Here is a 10,351-nt window from a genome sequence, read left to right on the forward strand (position 1 = left end):
GCAAGAAGAATAATGGCCTCGGTTTTGGAGTTAGAAAAAGAAATACCGCTAACCGAAAAAAATAAAAAAGAAGACTCCTCTTTACTGAATGAGCTAAGGACAGGGAAGAGCACAGAGCCTTGTACCAAGACAGTGGCCTCTAAACCTCAGACAGTGTCAGCTAAGTAACTTCAAATACACCAGTCACAGGGAAGAAAGGAGAGAGATTTAGCTAACATTCACCCAACTTTTGATATTCTCAATTATCACCTATAACACATCTTCTTTTATATCCCACAATATGTGACACACGGTAGGTACCCCATGTTTTGTTTTGCTTTTTTGCATTTTTAACACTTTCATTGAGGCATACATGATATACCATAAAATTCACCCATTTAAAATATGCAGAATGATTTTTAGTAAATTTATATGCATGCATGCTCAGTCACTTCAGTCATGTCCTACTCATTGTGACCCCTTGAACTGTAGCCCACCAAACTCTTCTGCCCATGGAATTCTCCAGGGGAGAATACTGGAGTGAGTTGCCATGCCCTTCTCCAGGGGATCTTCCCAACCCAGGGATCAAACTTTGCCTTCTGCAAGGAGGCAAATTCGTTAATACTGAGCCACCAGGGAAGCCCAAATTTGTATAGTAACACACTATCACCACATTCCAGATTTAGAAACTTTCTACCATTCCCCAAATTCTATTCTGTCCCTTGTCAATTCCCTTTCCCTCCCCTAGTCCCAAGCAAACACTGATCTTTGCATTTTCTAGACATTTTGTATAAATTGAATAGTACACTGTATAATATTTTGTGTCTGAATTCCTTCACTTTCAATGTTCTTTAGGTTCATTCATGATTTTGCATGGAATAGTCTTTTTTTTCATTTTTATTGTTGGATAGTATTTGATCGTATGAATATGCCACATTGTGTTCATTTCTTCATCAGTTGGTTAACCCTGGACTGTTTTCACTTTTTGTCCATTACGAATGAAGTTCCTATAAACATTTGCATTACAATTCTCATAAACATATGTTATTTTTCTCCAGGATATATACCAAGGAATGAAATTACTAGGTCAAATGACAATTATAAGTTTAGCATTGTTTTCCAAAACAACTGTACCATTTTGCATTACCACAAGCAATGTATGAGGGTTCCAGTTTCTGCTCATTTTCTCCAACATTTAGTATTTTCAATGATTTTTTACTATAGTTAATTTAGTGGGTATATGTTTAGCTGTATATTATTGTGTGTATATTTCATTGGTAGCTTTATGGACATATAATTAAGATACAATAAACTGAGTATCTTTAAAGTATATAATTTGTTAAGTTTTGACATATGTATACAACCATAAAATAATCATCACTATCAAGATACCAACGATATCCATCCCCAAGAAAAGTTTAACTTTGCCCCCGGGTAATTCCTCTCTTACCCATTGCCATCTCTACTCTGCACCCAGGAAATAACTGACTTGTTTTCTGTGAGTTAGTTGCATTTTCTTGAATTTTGTTTTAAAAATTAATGTACATTTTCACCTGGCTAATATCACCCAGCATAATTATTTTGAGATTTATTTATGCTATTGAGTCTATCATAACTCAATCTTCTTTATTGTTGAATAGTATTCCATTGTGGGGACTTTAGTTTACAAATTTACCAATTGAAAAGCATTTAGGGTTATTTTTACCCAATTTTTGGCTATTATAAATAAAGTTTCTATGAACATTAATTCTAAAACTTTGTTCATATGTTTACATTTCTCAAGAGTGAACATCAATACCGATGTGTTGAATGACTGGAACATAGCTGAGTGTATATTTAACTCTTTAAGAAACTGCTAAATTGTTTCCAAAGTGTTCTCACCCAAGGTGCTAGAATACTAGTTACTGCATTTTCACTAACACTTGATATAATCAATCTTTTTTAATTTAAGGCATTCCAGTAAGTGTGTAGTGACATATCACTGTGGTTTTATTCACATTTCTTAGTGACTACTGATGTTGGGCTTCCCTGTGGCACAGTGGTAAAGAATCACCCTGTCAATGCAACAGACATGGGTTTGATCCCTGGATCGGATGATCCCCTAGAGAAGGAAATGGCAACACACTCCAGTATTCTTGCCTGGGAAACCCCATGGCCAGAGAAGCATGGTGGGCTATAGTCCATTGGGTTGCAAGAGTCAGATATGATTTAGTGACTAAACAAACAAATAACAATGGTGTTGAACATCTTTTCATGTTCCTTTATGAGAAATATTTGCAAACTAATATCAAGATCCTTAAGTTAGTCCCACGGCAAAAGTCCTTTTTGCCATGAAAAGTAACATATTCACAGGTTCTGGGGACAAGGACATGTGCATATTTGGTTGGGGGGGACTGTTATTCTAACACACTTGGTATCCCATAAATTTTGGTATCATTTTGGTTGTGGTGATGGTCTAGTCACTAAGTCATGTTTGACTCTTGCAACTTCATGGACTGTAACCCACCAAGCTCCTCTGTCAATGGGATTTCCCAGGCAAGAATTCTGGAATGGGTTACCAGTTCATTCTCCAATGTTATATTTTAATTTTCATTCTATTCTAAATACTTTCTCATTTCCTTTTTGAAATCTTTTTAGACCCACAGGTGTTATTTAAAAGTGTGCAATAATGTTCCAAATATTTATAGGTTGTATTGCACAATATCTGCTATTGATTTCTATTTAATTATTATTATTTATTTATTATTTAATTATTCATTATTATTATTACCTGCTATTAAATAACATTCTTTGTATGATCTAATATTCTTAAATTTTTTGAGACTTGTTTTATGACCCAGAATTTCATCTGTCTTTGTAAATGTTCTAAGGGTGAGCAATGTATATTCTGTTGTTCCTGGGTTCAGTGTCTTATAAATTAGGTCAAGTTGATTGATAGTATTTGATATTCTTACTGATTTGCTGTATATTCATTTGATCAGCTATTGATACTAAGTTTTGAAATCTCCAACTATAAATGTAAACTTGTCTATTTCTCCTTACAATTTTTACACCAAGTATTTTGAAGCCCTATTATTAGATGCATAATATTTAAGATCTGGTTCTTGTATAATCTTCAAGATACTTTTTATCTCTTGTAATATATTTGTCTTAGAATCTGTTTTATCTGATAATAATATAACCAGCTTGGGTTTCTTTGCTTCATGTTAGAATGACATGTCTTTTTTTCATTTTTAAAATTCTAACCTATTTATGTCTTTATACTAAAGTCTATTTTTATAAGCAGCATATCATTAGATATTCTGTTTCGTTCAACATTACATTCACTTTTTTTTACTAGAATATTTAGACTATTTACAATCAATTTTATTACTGATATTGCTATGTTTAGGTTGGTTATCTTGATGTTTGTCTTTTATTTGTCCCATCTTTGTTCCCTTTTCCCCTTTATTTGCCTTTCTTTGGGTCAAGTAATTTTTATAATTCCATTTTATCTCTTTTCTTGGTTTATTAGCTAGAATTCTTATGTTAATATTAATGATTGCATCAAGATTTATAAAACATTTTTACTTTATTAAAATCTACTGTCATGTGATATTAACTTTACATTTTGGTATAAAAACAAAAAAGCAATATACTTATGGTTTCCCTCCCTGTTTTTTGTGCTATTGTCATATGTTTTACTTTTACATATTCTATAAATATTATAGTAACTATATTATTGCTATTTTGGCTTTAAAACTATAGATTATCTCCTAAAGTGTTTCTTCGTATAGATCCATCTCTCTAACTAATTATATTTTTCTTGTGCTTAAAGGACTTCCATCAACATTTCTTGAAGAGAATGTCTGTCATTGAGTTCTTTCAGCTTCTGTATGTCTAAAAAGGTCTTTATTCTACCTTCATTTTTTAAAGATTTATTGAGGTGTAATTTACATAATATAAAGTTCACCCTTTATAAATATAAAATTCAACGTATTTGTAATTCAGTAAATTTGTAAAATTGTGCAAGCATTCTAAAGTGGTTTTGAATGTTTACATCATCAAAAAGTTCATTCATCCATTTTCACAGCTAATCTCTGCTTGTTTCAGCCTCAGGCAACCTCTAATTTGCTTTCCTCCTATAGATTCGTGCCTTCTAAGCATTTCAGATGAATGGGATTCTGCAACATAGTCTTTTGCATCTGCCTTGCCTTACATAACATAATGTTTCTGTGGTTCATCCATATTGTAGTAAATGTAAGTAGTTCATACCTTTTTATTGCTAAATATTATTTCATTATATAGATATACCATATTTAATTCTTCCTTTCACTAGTTGTTGACCATTTGGATTGTTTCTGGTGATGACAAAGAATTTTTCTATGAACACTTGTGTACATGTCTTTGTGTTGACAGATGTTATTTCTCTTAGGAATGGTTACCTTCATTTTCAAAACAGATTTTTACTGGATGAAAAATTCTAAATTGACAGAGCTTCTTTTCTTCCATTATTTTAATAATGTCATACCACTATCTTCTAACCTACATTCTTTCACATGAAAAATCTGCTGCTATCTTTGACTTTGTTTCTTTCTATATGAAGTGGTCTTTTTTCCCTCTGGTTCCTTTATAGGTTTTCTATTTGTCACTGGTGTTAAGCAATTTGATTTTTAAGTGTTACTGTAGTTTTTTTTTCATATTTCTTTGTGTTTCATGTCTGATAAATTTCCTCAATGTGTTTATACTTTTAATCACATTTGGGGCCATTATTTCTTCAAACTCTTTTTTTTTTTTCTGTCTACATCTCTCATTCTCTCGTCTCCATCATTTCTGCTTCTCAGTAGTCCTAATGTCCACTATTTTTACTCTTTCTCATTTTCAAACACAGCCCTCCACTGACTGACCTCTCATCACAGACATTATACCTACCAGATGGTGGTTTGTTCCTTTTCTTCCTCACATTCACACTCACTACACTGTGCATTGCATAAACACTGAGTGCTGTAAACATTTCAGCTGTTCAAAAATTGTACTAAAATTCATGACAAGTTAGCTTCGTTAACTCGGAGAAGGTGATGGCATCCCACTCCAGTACTCTTGCCTGGAAAATCCCATGGATGGAGGAGCCTGGTGGGCTACAGTCCATGGGGTCACGACGAGTCAGACACAACTGAGCAACTTCACTTTCACTTTTCACTTTCATGCATTGGAGAAGGAAATGGCAACCCACTCCAGTGTTCTTGCCTGGAGAATCCCAAGGACGGTGGAGCCTGGTGGGCTGCTGTCTATGGGGTTGCACAGAGTCGGACACGACTGATGTGACTTAGCAGCAGCAGCAGCAGCAGCTTCATTAACTATTGTTAACTATGCTGGTTATCATGAAAGACTGAGCCTTAGTTAACCCCAATAACTTCTCCAAATGAAAATAAGTGACACATTTTAAGAAAGAAATACCTTACAAGAGGACTAAACACAGAACAACTAGTAAATCTGGGTAGAGAGGTGTGTAGGGTTGTCTTAGGGAAAGCGTCATGGAACAGGTGACATTTGAGTTGCATCATGAAGGAAGAATTAGAGTTTGTCAGACAGGTAAGAAGGGAACTAACAGTTTAGGCAAAGAAAACACTATATTCAAGACTCAAAAAATTAAAGCACTAAGTATCTTTTGTGTACAGTGAAAAATTTAAAAATTCTGTAACATGCAGAAGGGTTACAAGAACAAGTTGTTGTAGGACTATTCCAAAGATAACAGTCTTATTAAATCCCTTTTAGAAAGTTTGTTCAGTAATTGGTGTGCTAAAAATATAAAACAAACCAAAAAATAAAAACCATTGGCTTTGTTTTTTGCATCTGGAATTTTTCTAATTGTCCACCAGAAGTTCCCTAGCTCTTTCTCCAGAATGCCTTTGCTATAGACAACTTTTCCTGGATGGATAACTCAACCTCCATACTGATCTCCCTCCAGAACTTGACTTTAGCATATGCCCTCTGATTCTATTGACCATCGTCTCTGGAAAGAACTTTATACTCTCCTCTTCCCACCCCACCCCTGTCACACACACACACACACACACACACACACACACACTGCTTTGGGTTACCTAGCAGTTACTTGCTGGTTCTCCATTTCCCCTAGCTTTCCTCATCAGACACAGGGATCAGGCAATTAGCAAAACAAAATCAAAGAAATGGTTTCAAGCAAGGAAAAAAAATGTGTTAAAGTCTTCAAGAATATCAATATTGACCTTTTCTTCCTATATTTGATAAATAAAAAACAATAATTAAAATGTTAGAGTTCAAAGAAAGCCAGGTAATGAAACTTTAACAAATTTTCTCAAGTGATAGGCCTATGAATGGCAAGTTTTAACAAATTAATTAAGGGTATAAGAATACAATCACAATAAAAATAATAAAATATATAGATATTTCTCAGAATTAAATATTTGTCTAATATCCATTTTGTCTACCATCATGAATTTCATTAACCAAAATAACATGAGAATCCAAGAAAAGAGACAGAGAAGAAAGAGTATAGTGTAAGATAACAAACATGAGTATTCATTATTGGACTGTAATGCAAAGTAGTATTAAAATGTGAATCCCCATAGCATGAATTTAGAGAGATTTGCATGATATCAGTAAGTCATTTATTATTAGTTTTTCTGCACTTATAGATAACTGTAGCCAAGAAAATCTCCATTTTCCCAGCTGCAAATTTTCTGACTATGGTGTAATATGAAGCTATTGAATTAAAGAATGTGTCCGCTTTAACTACTAGTTTTGAATATAACATGAGTAATCAGCAAGAAATAGTATTCTTAGACCCCTCATTGTAATCAGCCTGTCATTGTTACAATATTATGGTGCCCAAATAAAGTAGAGTCTCTTCATTCTTAATTTTTGAATAAGTGTTTAAGGCATACATAAATTATAATAATTTCCAAACGCATGAAGGACAGCTTTGTAAGATTGCATCTTTCTCCTAAAAATGATAAGACATTCACTAATGAGTCCATTAGACAGAGTCCATTAAAGGTGACAGGATAAAGATCTCTTGGAGACCTAATCAAGCAGAGACAATATGCAAGATTAATTCAGTGTCCATTCAGCTTTCTGCACTCAGACAGAAAATGAGATTTGAGTGACCACTTTATTTAGCAAGTCAAAGGCTGCTGAAAATTTTATGAAATGGTGCAACTCACATGCAAAACAGAGCAGAGTTTTATTAAGAGAGTTTGATATAGTGAAAAAAATGTGAATAATTCTCATTGGATATCAGTTAATAAAAGGCATGAAATATAAATTAGCTTCAGGCTTGATCTGCATAAAGTTGACTTTGTGTTTGTGGTAGTAGTGTTATCACTATACATTTATTAAATGAGATCTCATTTATTGTTCTGTCTCCTTTAATACTCAACTTATTTGAAATCATAATGGTTTCTATTAGTTAGGCTTCATTTAAAACTATCATTGATTGTTTAAACATCCAGCCTTAGAAATTTATTTATAATTGCCATTTTGGGTGCTCAGAGATTTTGCTTCATTCAAGAACAAATTTTTAAACTAAGAAAATGTCTTTTATACACAGAAATACAGAGCAAAGTTTATTGATACTTCAACAACTCATAAGATTGAATTCTAAACTTTTAAGAGGTTAGTGGAAATATGTCCATCTGAAAAAACATAAAGCTATATGAACTTAAAATCCACTGGAAATAATAATGCACATATATAAATTTTATACTAAATATAAAATTTTAATTACTTATATTACATATTATTATAAAAGAACCTAATTTTAAATAAAGAATATGGAGACAAAGCTTAACATTATTCTATTGTATTCTATTTACTTTATTGTAGTTATGACAATAACTACATAATTATGTAATTAAGACATAACTCAGTATTTACAGAGTTATAAATATAAAATACTCACTAAATATTTTACATTTTTAATACCTTAATATATAAATTAAACAGATACTTGTGGTATGTTTAAGAATGTTTTGACAAAATAACTGTCCTTCTGTAACCATTTCTAAGTTATTAATACATTAACCAAAATAGCACTATTGAAAAGAAAAAATAAGAATTGCTGGCAAATTCAATTTATACTGATCTGTATTATTTAAAAAAAATGAAATCCTTAGTGCTTGGCTCATTTTGGAGGTATTTTAGGTTCTTTGATCATGGGCAACCCGTGCTTGTAATATATCATCATGTCCCAGGAGATAAGCCCAAGATCCATAAGCCTGAAAATTCAAATGAGAACACTTTCACAATAATACCCTGATCATGAAGACTCTGGCCCCTTCGACCTATTTAACCATCACAAAGTTGGCATCAGGCTAGATATCACCAGGCATCAAGCTGATGAATGTCCCACAGTACAGATATGTTCAACTGTTTCCTGTGATGTCATTTTACTGGTTCTTCTGAGCTCTATAATATTTTCTGTAGTGAATTCAAGCTGAATATGTTTGGCAAGAATATTTTCTCAGAGATGCTGTGTATGTCATACTACATCACATCAGGAGGCCCATTATATTTACTTCTCCCCCTAGTGCTGCAAGTTTGATCACTGGGTTAAGATGGTGACACATGGATCTCTCTATTATCAAGATAAGCTTTTCCCTTTGTGGTTAGAAAGCCATCAATAGGGTGATACTTTGGCCTCATAAGAAGTCTTTTGCCTAATGATTTAGCATTGAGTGATAATGCTTGAGTCAAATATTATGTTAGAGGTTAAAAATTATGTTTTACGTTGCCTCATTCCTTCTGCATTTTAATGTGCATTCTTCTATGAAGTAACTTAAGGGAACTTCAACATAAGCTATTTCCTTACCCTGAATCACAGTCCTAGGAGAAAGGTAGGATAAATACTTAATTCTCTCTTTCTAATTGTAAACTTCCAAAGTAAGGAGTTCATTTAATAGTACTTGTCAATGGTGGTGAATGAGAGTTCCATGTCTGTTTTATAGTTGTTGTTAAATATCAATATTAATTCATGATTTTTTTATATATTCAGTGACTTTCAATTAATTGCTTTATGTATAATGATCAAATTAGGTAAGTTAGAATCCTTTCAAACTGGTTCCCATAACCTTTTGATATATATTTTTTTGATTACTTGTTTACTTTCTGGCACAAAATACCCCAAACCTGGAGCAGCTATTTTTCCAAGAATATTTTTCTATGAAAAGAAATCACAGTTTGGATACCAAGAGATTCTTTGCTCCTGGTGAAACAGGAGGGAAAGGGGCAGGGCACAGCTTTTGAAAGAATGACCTAACCCAGAGGACACAACATAAACGGATTAGAATCAAATGGATCCAAGATGGCAGACAAGTCAACTTTGACTAAACCTCGATCCTTGATCAACAAGTGAAACTACACACCCAGGGGCACCATGACAGTTCCAAGACACTGTCAAAAGACCAAAAAGTGGATGGTGGCCAAATTCCTGGAAATCTCCACCTATTCTCCAAAATAGTTGGAATAATCCTCCCACTGAGCCTATAAACTTACCAACCCGTAAAAGCGAACCACACCACACTTTGAGGCCACCGCCCTTGCCCTCTGCAATGGCCCACATTCTGTCTGTGGAGTGTGCTTCTCTCTGAATCTGAATAAATCCACTTCTCACCTATCACTTTTCTCACTGAATTCTTTCTGTGATGAGATATCAAAAATCTGAGCTTCACTGGGTCCTGAAACCAGGTACCACAGGTTCTGGCTGGGCTTGAGTTCCAGCCACATGGGCTCAAGTCCTAAGCAGGATTTCAGCCAGGTTCAAGTCCTGTTATGTGGGTTTGAGTCCCCAGCCACATGGGTTCAAGTCCCAGAACATGGGTTCAAGTCCCGATCTGAAGTAAATGGTTTCACTGGGTTATCAGTGGTTTTAGGCTTTCTCAGTGGACAAAGCTAGAAAAAAACAAATATTCTAACATCATGAGTTTATACAGATATTTCCCATCCAAATGTAACATTTTACATTTTTTCCTTCATTTTTTGATTCTGTACTTACACTTCTTTTCTCTTACACTTAAAATTTGTTTCCTACTAACTTTAGTATTCATTCTTGCTCTATCCTACAACATTAACAAAAATAAATTCAAAATAACTATCAATATTAATACTGAGTAAAATTACTGACTGAAGTTTAATATTTTTCACAGTTGTTTTTGTCCTTAGAATATATACCAGTAAATGTATGCAGAGTTCTAAAGCCATTAGAAATCCTTTTCTTTGTGTGTGGTTGTTTCCAATTTGGCATGGAGTTCACTCGTGTTCACTCAGAGAGCTTCCGTCAGTTGCAGCTCTGCAGTTTTACTTGAAAGGCACACACCATGGTTGACTCAACCCCCCCATGAATGTACCTTTGTGT

At 33.7% G+C, this 10,351-nt stretch overlaps 1 pseudogene; it reads right to left on the reverse strand.

Annotated features, from left to right (window-relative positions):
- Positions 1 to 9,723, reverse strand: part of LOC120858074 — an 11,500-nt pseudogene extending 1,777 nt beyond the window's left edge.
- Between the last annotated feature and the right edge of the window lie 628 nt (positions 9,724 to 10,351).

The sequence above is a fragment of the Oryx dammah genome, unplaced genomic scaffold (genome assembly GCF_014754425.2).
Source record: "Oryx dammah isolate SB20612 unplaced genomic scaffold, SCBI_Odam_1.1 HiC_scaffold_29, whole genome shotgun sequence".
NCBI lineage: Eukaryota > Metazoa > Chordata > Mammalia > Artiodactyla > Bovidae > Oryx > Oryx dammah.